Here is a 23018-nt window from a genome sequence, read left to right as displayed (position 1 = left end):
CACGCCGCGGTGCACTCAGGGAATGCTGGGCCTTGTGGTACAACTATAAAGGATGCCTGTATTGCTAGTTGGATTGTTATTTGTTATGTTAACGGCCGGGGTTGAGCCCCTTCTAAAAGCGTATTCACACTGACACTAGCTTGGCAAATGGCAATGAATGAGAATTTCTCTCAGCCACGCCGCGGTGCACTCAGGGAATGCTGGGCCTTGTAGTACTACTACAAATGTTGCCTGTATTGCAAGTTGGATTGTTATTTGTTATGTTAACAGCCGGGGATGAGCCCCTTCAAAAAGCGTATTCACACTGACACTGGCTTGGCAAATGGCAATGAATAAGAATTTCTATCAGCCACGCCGCGGTGCACTCAGGGAATGCTGGGCCCTGTAGTACTACTACAAAGGCTGCCTGTATTGCAAGTTGGATACAACGGGGATGAGCCCCTTCTAAAAGCGTATTCACACTGACACTGGCTTGGCAAATGGCAATGAATGAGAATTTCTCTCAGCCACGCCGCGGTGCACTCAGGGAATGCTGGGCCTTGTAGTACTACTACAAATGTTGCCTGTATTGCAAGTTGGATTGTTATTTGTTATGTTAACGGCCGGGGATGAGCCCCTTCTAAAAGCGTATTCACACTGACACTGGCTTGGCAAATGGCAATGAATGAGAATTTCTATCAGCCATGCCACGGTGCACTCAGGTAATGCTGGGCCTTTTAGTACTACTACAAAGGCTGCCTGTGTTGCAAGTTGGATTGTTATTTGTTATGTTAACGGCCGGGGATGAGCCCCTTCTAAAAGCGTATTCACACTGACACTGGCTTGGCAAATGGCAATGAATAAGAATTTCTATCAGCCACGCCGCGGTGCACTCAGGGAATGCTGGGCCTTGTAGTACTACTACAAAGGCTGCCTGTATTGCAAGTTGGATACAACGGGGATGAGCCCCTTCTAAAAGCGTATTCACACTGACACTGGCTTGGCAAATGGCAATGAATAAGAATTTCTCTCAGCCACGCAGCGGTGCACTCAGGGAATGCTGGGCCTTGTAGTACTACTACAAATGTTGCCTGTATTGCAAGTTGGATTGTTATTTGTTATGTTAACGGCCGGGGATGAGCCCCTTCTAAAAGCGTATTCACACTGACACTGGCTTGGCAAATGGCAATGAATGAGAATTTCTATCAGCCACGCCAGGGTGCACTCAGGGAATACTGGGCATGGTAGTAGTACTACTACAAAGGCTGCCTGTATTGCAAGTTGGATTGTTATTTGTTATGTTAACGGCCGGGGATGATCCAATTCTAAAAGAGTATTCACACACTGGCTTGGCAAATGGCAATGAATGAGAATTTCTATCAGCCACGCCGCGGTGCACTCAGGGAATGCTGGGCCTTGTAGTACTACTACAAAGGCTGCCTGTATTGCAAGTTGGATGCAAGGGGGATGAGCCCCTTCTAAAAGCGTATTCACACTGACACTGGCTTGGCAAATGGCAATGAATGAGAATTTCTATCAGCCACGCCGCGGTGCACTCAGGGAATGCTGGGCCTTGTAGTACTACTACAAAGGCTGCCTGTATTGCAAGTTGGATACAACGGGGATGAGCCCCTTCTAAAAGCGTATTCACACTGACACTGGCTTGGCAAATGGCAATGAATGAGAATTTCTATCAGCCACGCCGCGGTGCACTGAAGGAATGCTGGGCCTTGTGGTACTACTACATAGGATGTCTGTATTGCAAGTTGGATTGTTATTTGTTATGTTAACGGCCGGGGATGAGCCCCTTCTAAAAGTGTATTCACATTGACATTAGCTTGGCAAATTGCAATGAATGAGAATTTCTATTAGCCACGCCACGGTGCACTCAGGGAATGCTGGGCCTTGTAGTACTACTACAAATGCCTGTATTGCAAGTTGGATGCAACGGGGATGAGCTCCTTCTAAAAGCGTATTCACACTGACACTGGCTTGGCAAATGGCAATGAATGAGAATTTCTATCAGGCACGCCGCGGTGCACTCAGGGAATGCTGGGCCTTGTAGTACTACTACAAATGTTGCCTGTATTGCAAGTTGGATTGTTATTTGTTATGTTAACGGCCGGGGATGAGCCCCTTCTAAAAGCGTATTCACACTGACACTGGCTTGGCAAATGGCAATAAATGAGAATTTCTATCAGCTACGCCGCTGTGCACTCAGGGAATGCTGGGCCTTGTAGTACTACTACAAAGGCTGCCTGTATTGCAAGTTGGATTGTTATTTGTTATGTTAACGGCCGGGGATGAGCCCCTTCTAAAGGCGTATTCACACTGACACTGGCTTGGCAAATGGCAATGAATGATAATTTCTATCAGCCACGCCGCGGTGCACTCAGGGAATGCTGGGCCTTCTAGTACTACTACAAAAACTGCCTGTATTGCAAGTTGGATTGTTATTTGTTATGTTAACGGCCGGGGATGATCCAATTCTAAAAGCGTATTCACACACTGGCTTGGCAAATGGCAATGAATGAGAATTTCTATCAGCCACGCCGCGGTGCACTCAGGGAATGCTGGGCCTTGTAGTACTACTACAAAGGCTGCCTGTATTGCAAGTTGGATTGTTATTTGTTATGTTAACGGCCGGGGATGAGCCCCTTCTAAAGGCGTATTCACACTGACACTGGCTTGGCAAATGGCAATGAATGAGAATTTCTATCAGCCACGATGCGGTGCACTCAGGGAATGCTGGGCCTTGTAGTACTACTACAAAGGCTGCCTGTATTGCAAGTTGGATACAACGGGGATGAGCCCCTTCTAAAAGCGTATTCACACTGACACTGGCTTGGCAAATGGCAATGAATGAGAATTTCTATCAGCCACGCCGCGGTGCACTGAGGGAATGCTGGGCCTTGTGGTACTACTACAAAGGATGTCTGTATTGCAAGTTGGATTGTTATTTGTTATGTTAACGGCCGGGGATGAGCCCCTTCTAAAAGCGTATTCACACTGACACTGGCTTGGCAAATGGCAATGAATGAGAATTTCTATCAGCCACGCCGCGGTGCACTCAGGGAATGCTGGGCCTTGTAGTACTACTACAAAGGCTGCCTGTATTGCAAGTTGGATGCAACGGGGATGAGCTCCTTCTAAAAGCGTATTCACACTGACACTGGCTTGGCAAATGGCAATGAATGAGAATTTCTATCAGCCACGCCGCGGTGCACTCAGGGAATGCTGGGCCTTGTAGTACTACTACAAAGGCTGCCTGTATTGCAAGTTGGATTGTTATTTGTTATGTTAACGGCCGGGGATGAGCCCCTTCTAAAAGCGTATTCACACCGACACTGGCTTGGCAAATGGCAATGAATGATAATTTCTATCAGCCACGCCGCGGTGCACTCAGGGAATGCTGGGCCTTGTAGTACTACTGTAAAGGCTGCCTGTATTGCAAGTTGGATTGTTATTTGTTATGTTAACGGCCGGGGATGATCCAATTCTAAAAGCGTATTCACACACTGGCTTGGCAAATGGCAATGAATGAGAATTTCTATCAGCCACGCCGCGGTGCAATCAGGGAATGCTGGGCCTTGTAGTACTACTACAAAGGATGCCTGTATTGCAAGTTGGATTGTTATTTGTTATGTTAACGGCCGGGGATGAGCCGCTTCTAAAAGCGTATTCACACTGACACTGGCTTGGCAAATGGCAATGAATGAGAATTTCTATCAGCCACGCCGCGGTGCACTCAGGGAATGCTGGGCCTTGTAGTACTACTACAAAGGCTGCCTGTATTGCAAGTTGGATGCAAGGGGGATGAGACCCTTCTAAAAGCGTATTCACACTGACACTGGCTTGGCAAAAGGCAATGAATGAGAATTTCTATCAGCCACGCCACGGTGCACTCAGGGAATGCTGGGCCTTGTAGTACTACTACAGATGTTGCCCGTATTGCAAGTTGGATTGTTATTTGTTATGTTAACGGCCGGGGATGAGCCCCTTCTAAAAGCGTATTCACACTGACACTGGCTTGGCAAATGGCAATGAATGAGAATTTCTATCAGCGACGCCGCGGTGCACTCAGGGAATGCTGGGCCTTGTAGTACTACTACAAAGGCTGCCTGTATTGCAAGTTGGATTGTTATTTGTTATGTTAACGGCCGGGGATGAGCCCCTTCTAAAAGCGTATTCACACTGACACTGGCTTGGCAAATGGCAATGAATGAGAATTTATATCAGCCACGCCGCGGTGCACTCAGGGATTGCTGGGCCTTGTAGTACTACTACAAAGGCTGCCTGTATTGCAAGTTGGATGCAAGGGGGATGAGCCCCTTCTAAAAGCGTATTCACACTGACACTGTCTTGGCAAATGGCAATGAATGAGAATTTCTATTAGCCACGCCGCGGTGCACTCAGGGAATGCTGGGCCTTGTAGTACTACTACAAATGCTGCCTGTATTGCAAGTTGGATGCAACGGGGATGAGCTCCTTCTAAAAGCGTATTCACACTGACACTGGCTTGGCAAATGGCAATGAATGAGAATTTCTATCAGGCACGCCGCGGTGCACTCAGGGAATGCTGGGCCTTGTAGTACTACTACAAATGCTGCCTGTATTGCAAGTTGGATGCAACGGGGATGAGCTCCTTCTAAAAGCGTATTCACACTGACACTGGCTTGGCAACTGGCAATGAATGAGAATTTCTATCAGCCACGCCACGGTGCACTCAGGGAATGCTGGGCCTTGTAGTACTACTGCAGATGTTGCCCGTATTGCAAGTTGGATTGTTATTTGTTATGTTAACGGCCGGGGATGAGCCCCTTCTAAAAGCGTATTCACACTGACACTGGCTTGGCAAATGGCAATGAATGAGAATTTCTATCAGCGACGCCGCGGTGCACTCAGGGAATGCTGGGTCTTGTAGTACTACTACAAAGGCTGCCTGTATTGCAAGTTGGATTGTTATTTGTTATGTTAACGGCCGGGGATGAGCCCCTTCTAAAAGCGTATTCACACTGACACTGGCTTGGCAAATGGCAATGAATGAGAATTTCTATTAGCCACGCCGCGGTGCACTCAGGGAATGCTGGGCCTTGTAGTACTACTGGAAAATGCTGCCTGTATTGCAAGTTGGATGCAACGGGGATGAGCTCCTTCTAAAAGCGTATTCACACTGACACTGGCTTGGCAAATGGCAATGAATGAGAATTTCTATCAGGCACGCCGCGGTGCACTCAGGGAATGCTGGGCGTTGTAGTAGTACTACTACAAAGGCTGCCTGTATTGCAAGTTGGATTGTTATTTGTTATGTTAACGGCCGGGGATGAGCCCCTTCTAAAAGCGTATTCACACTGACACTGGCTTGGCAAATGGCAATGAATGAGAATTTCTATCAGCCACGCCGCGGTGCACTCAGGGAATGCTGGGCCTTGTGGTACTACTACAAAGGATGCCTGTATTGCAAGTTGGATTGTTATTTGTTATGTTAACGGCCGGGGATGAGCCCCTTCTAAAAGCGTATTCACACTGACACTGGCTTGGCAAATGGCAATGAATCAGAATTTCTATCAACCATGCCGCGGTGCACTCAGGGAATGCTGGGCATTGTAGTACTACTACAAAGGCTGCCTGTATTGCAAGTTGGATTGTTATTTGTTATGTTAACGGCCAGGGATGAGCCCCTTCTAAAAGCGTATTCACACTGACACTGGCTTGGCAAATGGCAATGAATGAGAATTTCTATCAGCCACGCCGCGGTGCACTCAGGGAATGCTGGGCCTTGTAGTACTACTACAAAGGCTGCCTGTATTGCAAGTTGGATGCAACGGGGATGAGCTCCTTCTAAAAGCGTATTCACACTGATACTGGCTTTGCAAATGGCAATGAATGAGAATTTCTATCAGCCACGCCGCGGTGCACTCAGGGAATGCTGGGCCTTGTGGTACTACTACAAAGGATGCCTGTATTGCAAGTTGGATTGTTATTTGTTATGTTAACGGCCGGGGATGAGCCCCTTCTAAAAGCGTATTCACACTGACACTGGCTTGGCAAATGGCAATGAATGAGAATTTCTATCAACCATGCCGCGGTGCACTCAGGGAATGCTGGACATTGTAGTAGTACTACTACAAAGGCTGCCTGTATTGCAAGTTGGATTGTTATTTGTTATGTTAACGGCCAGGGATGAGCCCCTTCTAAAAGCGTATTCACACTGACACTGGCTTGGCAAATGGCAATGAATGAGAATTTCTATCAGCCACGCCACGGTGCACTCAGGGAATGCTGGGCCTTGTAGTACTACTACAAAGGCTGCCTGTATTGCAAGTTGGATTGTTATTTGTTATGTTAACGGCCGGGGATGAGCCCCTTCTAAAGGCGTATTCACACTGACACTGGCTTGGCAAATGGCAATGAATGAGAATTTCTATCAGCCACGCCGCGGTGCACTCAGGGAATGCTGGGCCTTGTAGTACTACTACAAAGGCTGCCTGTATTGCAAGTTGGATTGTTATTTGTTATGTTAACGGCCGGGGATGAGCCCCTTCTAAAGGCGTATTCACACTGACACTGGCTTGGCAAATGGCAATGAATGAGAATTTCTATCAGCCACGATGCGGTGCACTCAGGGAATGCTGGGCCTTGTAGTACTACTACAAAGGCTGCCTGTATTGCAAGTTGGATACAACGGGGATGAGCCCCTTCTAAAAGCGTATTCACACTGACACTGGCTTGGCAAATGGCAATGAATGAGAATTTCTATCAGCCACGCCGCGGTGCACTGAGGGAACGCTGGGCCTTGTGGTACTACTACAAAGGATGTCTGTATTGCAAGTTGGATTGTTATTTGTTATGTTAACGGCCGGGGATGAGCCCCTTCTAAAAGCGTATTCACACTGACACTGGCTTGGCAAATGGCAATGAATGAGAATTTCTATCAGCCACGCCGCGGTGCACTCAGGGAATGCTGGGCGTTGTAGTAGTACTACTACAAAGGCTGCCTGTATTGCAAGTTGGATTGTTATTTGTTATGTTAACGGCCGGGGATGAGCCCCTTCTAAAAGCGTATTCACACTGACACTGGCTTGGCAAATGGCAATGAATGAGAATTTCTATCAGCCACGCCGCGGTGCACTCAGGGAATGCTGGGCCTTGTAGTACTACTACAAAGGCTGCCTGTATTGAAAGTTGGATTGTTATTTGTTATGTTAACGGCCGGGGATGAGCCCCTTCTAAAAGCGTATTCACACCGACACTGGCTTGGCAAATGGCAATGAATGATAATTTCTATCAGCCACGCCGCGTTGCACTCAGGGAATGCTGGGCCTTGTAGTACTACTGCAAAGGCTGCCTGTATTGCAAATTGGATTGTTATTTGTTATGTTAACGGCCGGGGATGATCCAATTCTAAAAGCGTATTCACACACTGGCTTGGCAAATGGCAATGAATGAGAATTTCTATCAGCCACGCCGCGGTGCACTCAGGGAATGCTGGGCCTTGTAGTACTACTACAAAGGCTGCCTGTATTGCAAGTTGGATGCAAGGGGCATGAGCCCCTTCTAAAAGCGTATTCACACTGACACTGGCTTGGCAAAAGGCAATGAATGAGAATTTCTATCAGCCACGCCACGGTGCACTCAGGGAATGCTGGGCCTTGTAGTACTACTACAGATGTTGCCCGTATTGCAAGTTGGATTGTTATTTGTTATGTTAACGGCCGGGGATGAGCCCCTTCTAAAAGCGTATTCACACCGACACTGGCTTGGCAAATGGCAATGAATGAGAATTTCTATCAGCCATGCCGCGGTGCACTCAGGGAATGCTGGGCCTTGTAGTACTACTGCAAAGGCTGCCTGTATTGCAAATTGGATTGTTATTTGTTATGTTAACGGCCGGGGATGATCCAATTCTAAAAGCGTATTCACACACTGGCTTGGCAAATGGCAATGAATAAGAATTTCTATCAGCCACGCCGCGGTGCACTCAGGGAATGCTGGGCCTTGTACTACTACAAAGGCTGCCTGTATTGCAAGTTGGATGCAAGGGAGATGAGCCCCTTCTAAAAGCGTATTCACACTGACACTGGCTTGGCAAAAGGCAATGAATGAGAATTTCTATCAGCCACGCCACGGTGCACTCAGGGAATGCTGGGCCTTGTAGTACTACTACAGATGTTGCCCGTATTGCAAGTTGGATTGTTATTTGTTATGTTAACGGCCGGGGATGAGCCCCTTCTAAAAGCGTATTCACACTGACACTGGCTTGGCAAATGGCAATGAATGAGAATTTCTATCAGCCACGCCGCGGTGCACTCAGGGAATGCTGGGCCTTGTAGTACTACTACAAAGGCTGCCTGTATTGCAAGTTGGATTGTTATTTGTTATGTTAACGGCCGGGGATGAGCCCCTTCTAAAAGCGTATTCACACTGACACTGGCTTGGCAAATGGCAATGAATGAGAATTTCTATCAGCGACGCAGCGGTGCACTCAGGGAATGCTGGGTCTTGTAGTACTACTACAAAGGCTGCCTGTATTGCAAGTTGGATTGTTATTTGTTATGTTAACGGCCGGTGATGAGCCCCTTCTAAAAGCGTATTCACACTGACACTGGCTTGGCAAATGGCAATGAATGAGAATTTATATCAGCCACGCCGCGGTGCACTCAGGGAATGCTGGGCCTTGTAGTACTACTGCAAAGGCTGCCTGTATTGCAAGTTGGATTGTTATTTGTTATGTTAACGGCCGGGGATGATCCAATTCTAAAAGCGTATTCACACTGACACTGGCTTGGCAAATGGCAATGAATGAGAATTTCTATCAGCCACGCCGCGGTGCACTCAGGGAATGCTGGGCCTTGTAGTACTACTACAAAGGATGCCTGTATTGCAAGTTGGATTGTTATTTGTTATGTTAACGGCCGGGGATGAGCCGCTTCTAAAAGCGTATTCACACTGACACTGGCTTGGCAAATGGCAATGAATGAGAATTTCTATCAGCCACGCCGCGGTGCACTCAGGTAATGCTGGGCCTTGTAGTACTACTACAAAGGCTTCCTGTATTGCAAGTTGGATGCAAGGGGGATGAGCCCCTTCTAAAAGCGTATTCACACTGACACTGGCTTGGCAAAAGGCAATGAATGAGAATTTCTATCAGCCACGCCACGGTGCACTCAGGGAATGCTGGGCCTTGTAGTACTACTACAGATGTTGCCCGTATTGCAAGTTGGATTGTTATTTGTTATGTTAACGGCCGGGGATGAGCCCCTTCTAAAAGCGTATTCACACTGACACTGGCTTGGCAAATGGCAATGAATGAGAATTTCTATCAGCGACGCCGCGGTGCACTCAGGGAATGCTGGGCCTTGTAGTACTACTACAAAGGCTGCCTGTATTGCAAGTTGGATTGTTATTTGTTATGTTAACGGCCGGGGATGAGCCCCTTCTAAAAGCGTATTCACACTGACACTGGCTTGGCAAATGGCAATGAATGAGAATTTATATCAGCCACGCCGCGGTGCACTCAGGGATTGCTGGGCCTTGTAGTACTACTACAAAGGCTGCCTGTATTGCAAGTTGGATGCAAGGGGGATGAGCCCCTTCTAAAAGCGTATTCACACTGACACTGGCTTGGCAAATGGCAATGAATGAGAATTTCTATCAGCCACGCCGCGGTGCACTCAGGGAATGCTGGGCCTTGTAGTACTACTGCAGATGTTGCCCGTATTGCAAGTTGGATTGTTATTTGTTATGTTAACGGCCGGGGATGAGCCCCTTCTAAAAGCGTATTCACACTGACACTGGCTTGGCAAATGGCAATGAATGAGAATTTCTATCAGCCACGCCGCGGTGCACTCAGGGAATGCTGGGCCTTGTAGTACTACTACAAAGGCTGCCTGTATTGCAAATTGGATTGTTATTTGTTATGTTAACGGCCGGGGATGATCCAATTCTAAAAGCGTATTCACACACTGGCTTGGCAAATGGCAATGAATAAGAATTTCTATCAGCCACGCCGCGGTGCACTCAGGGAATGCTGGGCCTTGTACTACTACAAAGGCTGCCTGTATTGCAAGTTGGATGCAAGGGGGATGAGCCCCTTCTAAAAGCGTATTCACACTGACACTGGCTTGGCAAAAGGCAATGAATGAGAATTTCTATCAGCCACGCCACGGTGCACTCAGGGAATGCTGGGCCTTGTAGTACTACTACAGATGTTGCCCGTATTGCAAGTTGGATTGTTATTTGTTATGTTAACGGCCGGGGATGAGCCCCTTCTAAAAGCGTATTCACACTGACACTGGCTTGGCAAATGGCAATGAATGAGAATTTCTATCAGCGACGCCGCGGTGCACTCAGGGAATGCTGTGCCTTGTAGTACTACTACAAAGGCTGCCTGTATTGCAAGTTGGATTGTTATTTGTTATGTTAACGGCCGGGGATGAGCCCCTTCTAAAAGCGTATTCACACTGACACTGGCTTGGCAAATGGCAATGAATGAGAATTTCTATCAGCGACGCAGCGGTGCACTCAGGGAATGCTGGGTCTTGTAGTACTACTACAAAGGCTGCCTGTATTGCAAGTTGGATTGTTATTTGTTATGTTAACGGCCGGTGATGAGCCCCTTCTAAAAGCGTATTCACACTGACACTGGCTTGGCAAATGGCAATGAATGAGAATTTATATCAGCCACGCCGCGGTGCACTCAGGGAATGCTGGGCCTTGTAGTACTACTGCAAAGGCTGCCTGTATTGCAAGTTGGATTGTTATTTGTTATGTTAACGGCCGGGGATGATCCAATTCTAAAAGCGTATTCACACTGACACTGGCTTGGCAAATGGCAATGAATGAGAATTTCTATCAGCCACGCCGCGGTGCACTCAGGGAATGCTGGGCCTTGTAGTACTACTACAAAGGATGCCTGTATTGCAAGTTGGATTGTTATTTGTTATGTTAACGGCCGGGGATGAGCCGCTTCTAAAAGCGTATTCACACTGACACTGGCTTGGCAAATGGCAATGAATGAGAATTTCTATCAGCCACGCCGCGGTGCACTCAGGTAATGCTGGGCCTTGTAGTACTACTACAAAGGCTGCCTGTATTGCAAGTTGGATGCAAGGGGGATGAGCCCCTTCTAAAAGCGTATTCACACTGACACTGGCTTGGCAAAAGGCAATGAATGAGAATTTCTATCAGCCACGCCACGGTGCACTCAGGGAGTGCTGGGCCTTGTAGTACTACTACAGATGTTGCCCGTATTGCAAGTTGGATTGTTATTTGTTATGTTAACGGCCGGGGATGAGCCCCTTCTAAAAGCGTATTCACACTGACACTGGCTTGGCAAATGGCAATGAATGAGAATTTCTATCAGCGACGCCGCGGTGCACTCAGGGAATGCTGGGCCTTGTAGTACTACTACAAAGGCTGCCTGTATTGCAAGTTGGATTGTTATTTGTTATGTTAACGGCCGGGGATGATCCAATTCTAAAAGCGTATTCACACACTGGCTTGGCAAATGGCAATGAATGAGAATTTCTATCAGCCACGCCGCGGTGCACTCAGGGAATGCTGGGCCTTGTAGTACTACTACAAAGGCTGCCTGTATTGCAAGTTAGATTGTTATTTGTTATGTTAACGGCCGGGGATGAGCCCCTTCTAAAAGCGTATTCACACTGACACTGGCTTGGCAAATGGCAATGAATGAGAATTTCTATCAGCCACGCCACGGTGCACTCAGGGAATGCTGGGCCTTGTAGTACTACTGCAGATGTTGCCCGTATTGCAAGTTGGATTGTTATTTGTTATGTTAACGGCCGGGGATGAGCCCCTTCTAAAAGCGTATTCACACTGACACTGGCTTGGCAAATGGCAATGAATGAGAATTTCTATCAGCCACGCCGCGGTGCACTCAGGGAATGCTGGGCCTTGTAGTACTACTACAAAGGCTGCCTGTATTGCAAGTTGGATGCAACGGGGATGAGCTCCTTCTAAAAGCGTATTCACACTGATACTGGCTTTGCAAATGGCAATGAATGAGAATTTCTATCAGCCACGCCGCGGTGCACTCAGGGAATGCTGGGCCTTGTGGTACTACTACAAAGGATGCCTGTATTGCAAGTTGGATTGTTATTTGTTATGTTAACGGCCGGGGTTGAGCCCCTTCTAAAAGTGTATTCACACTGACACTGGCTTGGCAAATGGCAATGATTGAGAATTTCTATCAGCCACGCCGCGGTGCACTCAGGGAATGCTGGGCCTTGTGGTACTACTACAAATGTTGCCTGTATTGCAAGTTGGATTGTTATTTGTTATGTTAACGGCCGGGGATGAGCCCCTTCTAAAAGCGTATTCACACTGACACTGGCTTGGCAAATGGCAATGAATGAGAATTTCTATCAGCCACGCCAGGGTGCACTCAGGGAATACTGGGCATGGTAGTAGTACTACTACAAAGGCTGCCTGTATTGCAAGTTGGATTGTTATTTGTTATGTTAACGGCCGTGGATGAGCCCCTTCTAAAAGCGTATTCACACTGACACTGGCTTGGCAAATGGCAATGAATGAGAATTTCTATCAGCCACGCCACGGTGCACTCAGGGAATGCTGGGCCTTGTGTTACTACTACAAAGACTGCCTGTATTGCAAGTTGGATTGTTATTTGTTATGTTAACGGCCGGGGATGATCCAATTCTAAAAGCGTATTCACACACTGGCTTGGCAAATGGCAATGAATGAGAATTTCTATCAGCGACGCAGCGGTGCACTCAGGGAATGCTGGGTCTTGTAGTACTACTACAAAGGCTGCCTGTATTGCAAGTTGGATTGTTATTTGTTATGTTAACGGCCGGTGATGAGCCCCTTCTAAAAGCGTTTTCACACTGACACTGGCTTGGCAAATGGCAATGAATGAGAATTTATATCAGCCACGCCGCGGTGCACTCAGGGAATGCTGGGCCTTGTAGTACTACTACAAAGGATGCCTGTATTGCAAGTTGGATTGTTATTTGTTATGTTAACGGCCGGGGATGAGCCGCTTCTAAAAGCGTATTCACACTGACACTGGCTTGGCAAATGGCAATGAATGAGAATTTCTATCAGCCACGCCGCGGTGCACTCAGGTAATGCTGGGCCTTGTAGTACTACTACAAATGCTGCCTGTATTGCAAGTTGGATGCAAGGGGGATGAGCCCCTTCTAAAAGCGTATTCACACTGACACTGGCTTGGCAAAAGGCAATGAATGAGAATTTCTATCAGCCACGCCACGGTGCACTCAGGGAATGCTGGGCCTTGTAGTACTACTACAGATGTTGCCCGTATTGCAAGTTGGATTGTTATTTGTTATGTTAACGGCCGGGGATGAGCCCCTTCTAAAAGCGTATTCACACTGACACTGGCTTGGCAAATGGCAATGAATGAGAATTTCTATCAGCGACGCCGCGGTGCACTCAGGGAATGCTGGGCCTTGTAGTACTACTACAAAGGCTGCCTGTATTGCAAGTTGGATTGTTATTTGTTATGTTAACGGCCGGGGATGAGCCCCTTCTAAAAGCGTATTCACACTGACACTGGCTTGGCAAATGGCAATGAATGAGAATTTATATCAGCCACGCCGCGGTGCACTCAGGGATTGCTGGGCCTTGTAGTACTACTACAAAGGCTGCCTGTATTGCAAGTTGGATGCAAGGGGGATGAGCCCCTTCTAAAAGCGTATTCACACTGACACTGGCTTGGCAAATGGCAATGAATGAGAATTTCTATCAGCCACGCCACGGTGCACTCAGGGAATGCTGGGCCTTGTAGTACTACTGCAGATGTTGCCCGTATTGCAAGTTGGATTGTTATTTGTTATGTTAACGGCCGGGGATGAGCCCCTTCTAAAAGCGTATTCACACTGACACTGGCTTGGCAAATGGCAATGAATGAGAATTTCTATCAGCCACGCCGCGGTGCACTCAGGGAATGCTGGGCCTTGTAGTACTACTACAAAGGCTGCCTGTATTGCAAGTTGGATGCAACGGGGATGAGCTCCTTCTAAAAGCGTATTCACACTGATACTGGCTTTGCAAATGGCAATGAATGAGAATTTCTATCAGCCACGCCGCGGTGCACTCAGGGAATGCTGGGCCTTGTGGTACTACTACAAAGGATGCCTGTATTGCAAGTTGGATTGTTATTTGTTATGTTAACGGCCGGGGTTGAGCCCCTTCTAAAAGTGTATTCACACTGACACTGGCTTGGCAAATGGCAATGATTGAGAATTTCTATCAGCCACGCCGCGGTGCACTCAGGGAATGCTGGGCCTTGTGGTACTACTACAAATGTTGCCTGTATTGCAAGTTGGATTGTTATTTGTTATGTTAACGGCCGGGGATGAGCCCCTTCTAAAAGCGTATTCACACTGACACTGGCTTGGCAAATGGCAATGAATGAGAATTTCTATCAGCCACGCCGCGGTGCACTGATGGAATGCTGGGCCTTGTGGTACTACTACAAAGGATGTCTGTATTGCAAGTTGGATTGTTATTTGTTATGTTAACGGCCGGGGATGAGCCCCTTCTAAAAGCGTATTCACACTGACACTGGCTTGGCAAATGGCAATGAATGAGAATTTCTATCAGCCACGCCGCGGTGCACTCAGGGAATGCTGGGCCTTGTAGTACTACTACAAAGGCTGCCTGTATTGCAAGTTGGATGCAACGGGGATGAGCTCCTTCTAAAAGCGTATTCACACTGACACTGGCTTGGCAAATGGCAATGAATGAGAATTTCTATCAGCCACGCCGCGGTGCACTCAGGGAATGCTGGGCCTTGTAGTACTACTACAAAGGCTGCCTGTATTGCAAGTTGGATTGTTATATGTTATGTTAACGGCCGGGGATGAGCCCCTTCTAAAAGCGTATTCACACCGACACTGGCTTGGCAAATGGCAATGAATGATAATTTCTATCAGCCACGCCGCGGTGCACTCAGGGAATGCTGGGCCTTGTAGTACTACTGCAAAGGCTGCCTGTATTGCAAGTTGGATTGTTATTTGTTATGTTAACGGCCGGGGATGATCCAATTCTAAAAGCGTATTCACACACTGGCTTGGCAAATGGCAATGAATGAGAATTTCTATCAGCCGCGCCGCGGTGCACTCAGGGAATGCTGGGCCTTGTAGTACTACTACAAAGGATGCCTGTATTGCAAGTTGGATTGTTATTTGTTATGTTAACGGCCGGGGATGAGCCGCTTCTAAAAGCGTATTCACACTGACACTGGCTTGGCAAATGGCAATGAATGAGAATTTCTATCAGCCACGCCACGGTGCACTCAGGGAATGCTGGGCCTTGTAGTACTACTGCAGATGTTGCCCGTATTGCAAGTTGGATTGTTATTTGTTATGTTAACGGCCGGGGATGAGCCCCTTCTAAAAGCGTATTCACACTGACACTGGCTTGGCAAATGGCAATGAATGAGAATTTCTATCAGGCACGCCGCGGTGCACTCAGGGAATGCTGTGCCTTGTAGTACTACTACAAATGCTGCCTGTATTGCAAGTTGGATGCAACGGGGATGAGCTCCTTCTAAAAGCGTATTCACACTGACACTGGCTTGGCAAATGGCAATGAATGAGAATTTCTATCAGCCGCGGTGCACTCAGGGAATGCTGGGCGTTGTAGTAGTACTACTACAAAGGCTGCCTGTATTGCAAGTTGGATTGTTATTTGTTATGTTAACGGCCGGGGATGAGCCCCTTCTAAAAGCGTATTCACACTGACACTGGCTTGGCAAATGGCAATGAATGAGAATTTCTATCAGCCACGCCGCGGTGCACAAAAGGAATGCTGGGCGTTGTAGTAGTACTACTACAAAGGCTGCCTGTATTGCAAGTTGGATTGTTATTTGTTATGTTAACGGCCGGGGATGAGCTCCTTCTAAAAGCGTATTCACACTGATACTGGCTTTGCAAATGGCAATGAATGAGAATTTCTATCAGCCACGCCGCGGTGCACTCAGGGAATGCTGGGCCTTGTGGTACTACTACTACAAAGGATGCCTGTATTTCAAGTTGGATTGTTATTTGTTATGTTAACGGCCGGGGTTGAGCCCCTTCTAAAAGTGTATTCACACTGACACTGGCTTGGCAAATGGCAATGATTGAGAATTTCTATCAGCCACGCCGCGGTGCACTCAGGGAATGCTGGGCCTTGTGGTACTACTACAAATGTTGCCTGTATTGCAAGTTGGATTGTTATTTGTTATGTTAACGGCCGGGGAAGAGCCCCTTCTAAAAGCGTATTCACACTGACACTGGCTTGGCAAATGGCAATGAATGAGAATTTCTATCAACCATGCCGCGGTGCACTCAGGGAATGCTGGGCATTGTAGTAGTACTACTACAAAGGCTGCCTGTATTGCAAGTTGGATTGTTATTTGTTATGTTAACGGCCGGGGATGAGCCCCTTCTAAAAGCGTATTCACACTGACACTGGCTTGGCAAATGGCAATGAATGAGAATTTCTATCAGCCACGCCGCGGTGCACTCAGGGAATGCTGGGCCTTGTAGTACTACTACAAAGGCTGCCTGTATTGCAAGTTGGATACAACGGGGATGAGCCCCTTCTAAAAGCGTATTCACACTGACACTGGCTTGGCAAATGGCAATGAATGAGAATTTCTATCAGCTACGCTGCGGTGCACTCAGGGAATGCTGGGCCTTGTGGTACTACTACAAAGGATGTCTGTATTGCAAGTTGGATTGTTATTTGTTATGTTAACGGCCGGGGATGAGCCCCTTCTAAAAGCGTATTCACACTGACACTGGCTTGGCAAATGGCAATGAATGAGAATTTCTATCAGCCACGCCACGGTGCACTCAGGGAATGCTGGGCCTTGTAGTACTACTACAAAGGCTGCCTGTATTGCAAGTTGGATTGTTATTTGTTATGTTAACGGCCGGGGATGAGCCCCTTCTAAAAGCGTATTCACACTGACACTGGCTTGGCAAATTGCAATGAATGAGAATTTCTATCAGGCACGCCGCGGTGCACTCAGGGAATGCTGGGCCTTGTAGTACTACTACAAAGGATGCCTGTATTGCAAGTTGGATTGTTATTTGTTATGTTAACGGCCGGGGATGAGCCCCTTCTAAAACCGTATTCACACTGACACTGGCTTGGCAAATGGCAATGAATGAGAATTTCTATCAGCCACGCCGCGGTGCACTCAGGGAATGCTGGACGTTGTAGTAGTACTACTACAAAGGCTGCCTGTATTGCAAGTTGGATTGTTACTTGTTATGTTAACAGCCGGGGATGAGCCCCTTCTAAAAGCGTATTCACACTGACACTGGCTTGGCAAATGGCAATGAATGAGAATTTCTATCAGCCACGCCGCGGTGCACTCAGGGAATGCTGGGCCTTGTGGTACTACTACATAGGATGCCTGTATTGCAAGTTGGATTGTTATTTGTTATGTTAACGGCCGGGGATGAGCCCCTTCTAAAAGTGTATTCACACTGACACTGGCTTGGCAAATGGCAATGAATGAGAATTTCTATCAGCCACGCCGCGGTGCACTCAGGGAATTCTGGGCCTTGTGGTACTACTACAAAGGATGCCTGTATTGCAAGTTGGATTGTTATTTGTTATGGTAACGGCCGGGGATGAGCCCCTTCTAAAAGCGTATTCACACTGACACTGGCTTGGCAAATTGCAGTGAATGAGAATTTCTATCAGCCACGCCGCGGTGCACTCAGGGAATGCTGGGCCTTGTAGTACTACTACAAAGGCTGCCTGTATTGCAAGTTCGATGCAACGGGGATGAGCTCCTTCTAAAAGCGTATTCACACTGACACTGGCTTGGCAAATGGCAATGAATGAGAATTTCTATCAGGCACGCCGCGGTGCACTCAGGGAATGCTGGGCCTTGTAGTACTACTACAAAGGATGCCTGTATTGCAAGTTGGGCTGGGGAAGGCCAAAAACAGTGGCCCCTACCACCCTGGTAATGCTGCCTGCTGCTGCTGTGTTGTATCTGGCTGGTTATGAAAATTGTGGGGGACCCAACATCGTTCTTTCCAATTATTTTTATTTTTTTTATTTTTTAAATGATGTGGGGTCCCCCCATTTTTCATAACCAGCCAGATACAATAAAGCAGCAGCCTACATTAGCAGGGTGGGAAGGGCCACTGTATCTGGCCTTTCCCCTCCTGATAATACCAGCCTGCGGCCACCCCAGTGGCCGACCATCACTACAGATGGTCAGGTACTGGATCGTACCCGGCTCTTCCCAGCACCCCTGGTGGCGGTGGGTACCGGGGTAATAAAGGGGGTTAGTGTTAGCCTCTGCACCGGCTAACACTAAGCCCTGCCTTAGCAATGGATACTGTCAATCAGCCGGCGGCCATTACTAAGGCAGTAGTAATATAGTTTAAAAAAAAAACACAAAGACATAGAAAAAATATTTTATTGAAATAAAATAAAAAACACACAACCCTCATTAACCATTTTATTGATAATAAAAAAAAAGCCGTCATCGAATTAGTCCTGGAATCTGCCGTAGTCCAACGACCGAACCTGTAAGAAAACACACAAGAAAAACGATTAGTAACACATGTGTTAGGCTTAGATACAGGGCCCATGTGTGATACTGTCTGTGGGACCCTGTATCTAAGCCTACCACAACGTAGGCTTGGATACAGGGTCCAGCAGACAGTAATCTTATACAGTATAAGATTACTGTGTGCTGGGGACCTGTATCTAAACCTACAGTGTGGTAGACTTATATAGAGGTCCCATCAGACAGGATCACACATGGGCCATGAATCTAAGCCTACCATGTGATTGGCTTAGATACAGGGCCCAGCAGACAGCATCACACAATCTGTGATCCTGTCTCATGGGCCCCCTAAGCCTGCTACATCGTAGGCTTAGGGGTTGTGCAGTCCCTAAACATTGATGGCCTATCCACAGGATAGGCCATCAATAGCTGATGTGTCTCCCGGGACCCGCAAATCAGCTGTTTTGAAGGGGCCGCAGCACTCGTACGAGAGCTGCTTCCCCTTCATTTCACTACTCGCTCACACTGTGAATCGCCGACACCGATTCACAGTGTGACCGGAATGAAGTGACCGGAATGAAGGGGAGCAGCTCTCGTACGAGTGCTGCGGCCCCTTAAAAACAGCTGATTGGCGGGTCCCGGGAGTCGGACCCCGCCAGTCAGGGCTAATCTTACCTTCCTCTTCAGCCGCGGCGGTAGTTCTGTTGTCTCGATGCTGTGCGCGGCGCATAGCGCTGTGACATCATGTGCTGCGCACAGCGCTTGACGTCAGGACCTCCGCTGCGATCCGGAACCAGGAAGGTAAGTAAAGTCTGTTACTATAGTAACAGGGGCCCGTGGCCCGAGTTACTATAGTAACTTTTTATTGATGTGGTGCGGGGGGCTGTGGGCCCCCCTGGCTTCGGTGCCCGGTCACAATTGCGACCGCTGCGACCCCTATAGCTACGCCACTGACCCGCTATCAGTATTGATCTGAACGTATCAAGCTGTGTAGCTTTTTATATTACAATGTATAATTTAAAGGGCAAGGCTAATGGATATGTGCTGATGCTCGCACTCAGTGTCCCTGAAGATGATGCCACACAGTGCCCCCGTAAATAGTGCCACACTGTCCACATGTTGCCACACACCTCCCTGTAGATAACGCCACAAACCTCCTCTATATGATGTCACACACCTCTCTGTATATGATGCCACATAGCTGCCCTGTAGATCATGCCAAACCAGCCTCCCTGTATATGATGCCACACCAGCCTCCCTGTATATGATGCCACACCAGCCTCCCTGTAGATGATGCCACACCAGCCTCCCTGTATATGATGCCACACCTGCCTCCCTGTAGATGATGCCACACCTGCCTCCATGTAGATCATGCGACACCAGCCTCCCTGTAGATGCCACACCAGCCTGCATGTAGATGCCACACCAGCCTCCCTGTAGATGCCACATACTCACCAGAGCAGCGCCGTCTCTTGTCTTCTTCAGGTGTGGTTACTTGTCTGCACGGGATCTGGCAGGGCAGCGTGACGGGGTGATGACGTCATCGAGGCGCCTTCAAACCCGTGAAGACGAGTGACCACACCTGAAGAAGCGCCGCAAACGTGAGTATGCCAACGATAGCCAGCAAGGGAACTAGTAGTTCCCTTGCCAATCCCCATATAACAGATCCGTTTTTAACGGTTGTTACATGTAATGACAGCCGTTAAAAACGGATTCATTGACTTCTATGGGGGCCGTCAGGCCGTTAAAACGGCCAAAAGTAGGACATGTCCTATTTTTTGACGACCATTATTCACGGGCCGTTAAAAAAACGGCCGTGTGAATACACCCATAGAACATCATTGTTCTGAAAACGGCCATGTGAAAGCCGTTAAAAGGACGGCCATCACACGGCGGTTTTTCACTGTCGTGTGAATGAGGCCTAATGGATTTTTTTCACTGTCATGTGAATATAGCCTAAGTGGAATTTATAAGAAAGCTAGAACGGTAAAGCCACACCTGCTTCCCTGTAGATGATGCCACACCTGCCTCCCTGTAGATCATGCGACACCAGCCTCCCTGTAGATGCCACACCAGCCTGCCTGTAGATGCCACACCAGCCTGCCTGTAGATGCCACACCAGCCTGCATGTAGATGCCACACCAGCCTCCCTGTAGATGCCACATACTCACGAGAGCAGCGCCGTCTCTTGTCTTCTTCAGGTGTGGTCACTTGTCTGCACGGGATCTGGCAAGGCAGCGCGACGAGGCAATGACGTCATCGAGGCGCCTTCAAACCCGTGAAGACGAGTGACCACACCTGAAGAAGCGCCGCAAACGTGATTATGCCAACGATAGCCACTAAGGGAACTAGTAGTTCCCTTGCCAATCCCCATATAATAGATCCGTTTTTAATGGTTGTTACATGTAATGACAGCCGTTAAAAACGGATCCATTGACTTCTATGGGGGCCGTCAGGCCGTTAAAACGGCCAAAAGTAGGACATGTCCTATTTTTTGACGACCGTTAAAAAAACGGCCGTGTGAATACACCCATAGAACATCATTGTTCTGAAAACGGCCATGTGAAAGCCGTTAAAAGGACGGCCATCACACGGCCGTTTTTCACTGTCGTGTGAATGAGGCCTAATGGACTTTTTTTCACTGTCATGTGAATATAGCCTAAGTGGAATTTATAAGAAAGCTAGAACGGTAAAGCCTTCATTTAGCCCATTGGGACTCAGAGAATTTGATCTGTGAATCCATCGGGCTTCTTCCTGCAGCAGTTTTTTGTCCAAGTTTCCAGCTCTGGGGCCCAATTTGGGTTGGGTAAAGCATTGTTAGGCTGGGTTCACACGAGCACATTAACGTCCGTAATGGACGGACGTATTTCGGCCGGAAGTCCCGGACCGAACTCAGTGCAGGGAGCCGGGCTCCTAGCGTCGTAGTTATGTACGACGCTAGGAGTCCCTGTCTCTCCGTGGAACTACTGTCCCGTACTGAAAACATGATTACAGTACGGGACAGCTGTCCTGCAGAGAGGCAGGGACTCCTAGCATCGTACATAACTATGATGCTAGGAGCCCAGCTCCCTGCACTGAGTTCGGTCCGGGACTTCCGGCCGAAATACGTCCGTCCATTACGAACGTTAATGTGCTCGTGTGAACCCAGCCTTAGGCTAGCATTACAATTGAAATCTAATCATTATCTAGTGGCTAGCTCAGCAGTCTGCAGGTGCTAGCTGATGCACTTTGCATTCAGTCACTACAAGTATTCACTTACATGTTGGAGCAACGTACTCTGACTCAAAACGCTTTGCTAGCCAACATTGGCTAAATTTTACTTTATATGTTGTGTGTCCCTCTTTGGATATATTACATTTATATTAATAAAAGTTCATAAAAGTTATATTATATTTGTTTACTTTATTATTTAAGTAGCTGGAAATCAGGGTTTCATTGTGCCTTAGGCATATTAGTAGTTTTTCATTCATTCATATACCCGCCAACTACCAGGGTCCCTCTAGTTTTTCATGTGTTGTAGTCTATCTCGATAATATTTTGATTTTCTCCCCAGATCCGACGACTCATAGGAGGCATGTCCGTCATTCTACTGAGATTAAGGCCTTATTCACACGAAAGTGTGCGTTTTGCGCGCTCAAAAAACGCAGCGTTTTTTGTGCGTTGCAGTGCCATGTGTCATCAATAGTTGGTGCGTGGCTGCATGATTTTCGCGCATATGACATCGTTATGACACTCTGTTTTTATGTTAATAAACAGAATTGAAGGAGGTGGTTTCATTTGTCCCTTCATTTCTTTAACAACTGTTGCGCGAATCACGCACAGCACACGGAAGTGCGTCCGTGTGCCGCGCGTGATTTTCACGCACCTATTGACTTCAATGAGTGCGTGATGCGTGAAAAACGCCCAAGTATAGGACATGTCGTGAGTTTTACGCAGCGGACACATGCTGCGTGAAAATCACGGACTGTCTGAACGGCCCCATTGTGGTACATAGGTCCGTGCTACGCTCGTGATTTTCACGCGCGTATCACGGCCGTGAACTACATTCGTGTGAATAAGGCCTTAGGGAGAATCGTTAATATGCAAAGCTGGAGAAGTGCGTCTTTGAATATAATTCTCTGCCCTTCCTGGGCTACATCATCTCGGATCAAGGTCTCAAGATTTAATCGTGAGAAAGTAAAGTCTGTCCTGGAATGGCCATGTCCCCATAGCCTGAGGTCCATACAGCTTTTCCTGGGATTCGCCAATTTCTACCGGCAGTTTATCCCAAATGTCACGGAGCGGAATAGTGGACCCACTATGCCGCACCGCCGTAGCAGGGAGGCAGCTGACCAAACAACAGGAACCCCAGAATACAAAGTCCCGCACAAGGGTACCTGGATAGTCCAGACAGTGGCCGCAGCTCGTCCTTAATCCCTGAAGACAGTCCCTGCCAGAATGTGGCCACCAAAGCCTCGTTGTTCCAGGTCAATTTAGCAGCCAAGATACGGAAGTAAATGGC

Source organism: Rhinoderma darwinii, chromosome 1 (assembly GCF_050947455.1).
Source record: "Rhinoderma darwinii isolate aRhiDar2 chromosome 1, aRhiDar2.hap1, whole genome shotgun sequence".
Classification (NCBI taxonomy): Eukaryota; Metazoa; Chordata; class Amphibia; order Anura; family Rhinodermatidae; genus Rhinoderma; species Rhinoderma darwinii.
This window is presented reverse-complemented; position numbering follows the sequence as displayed.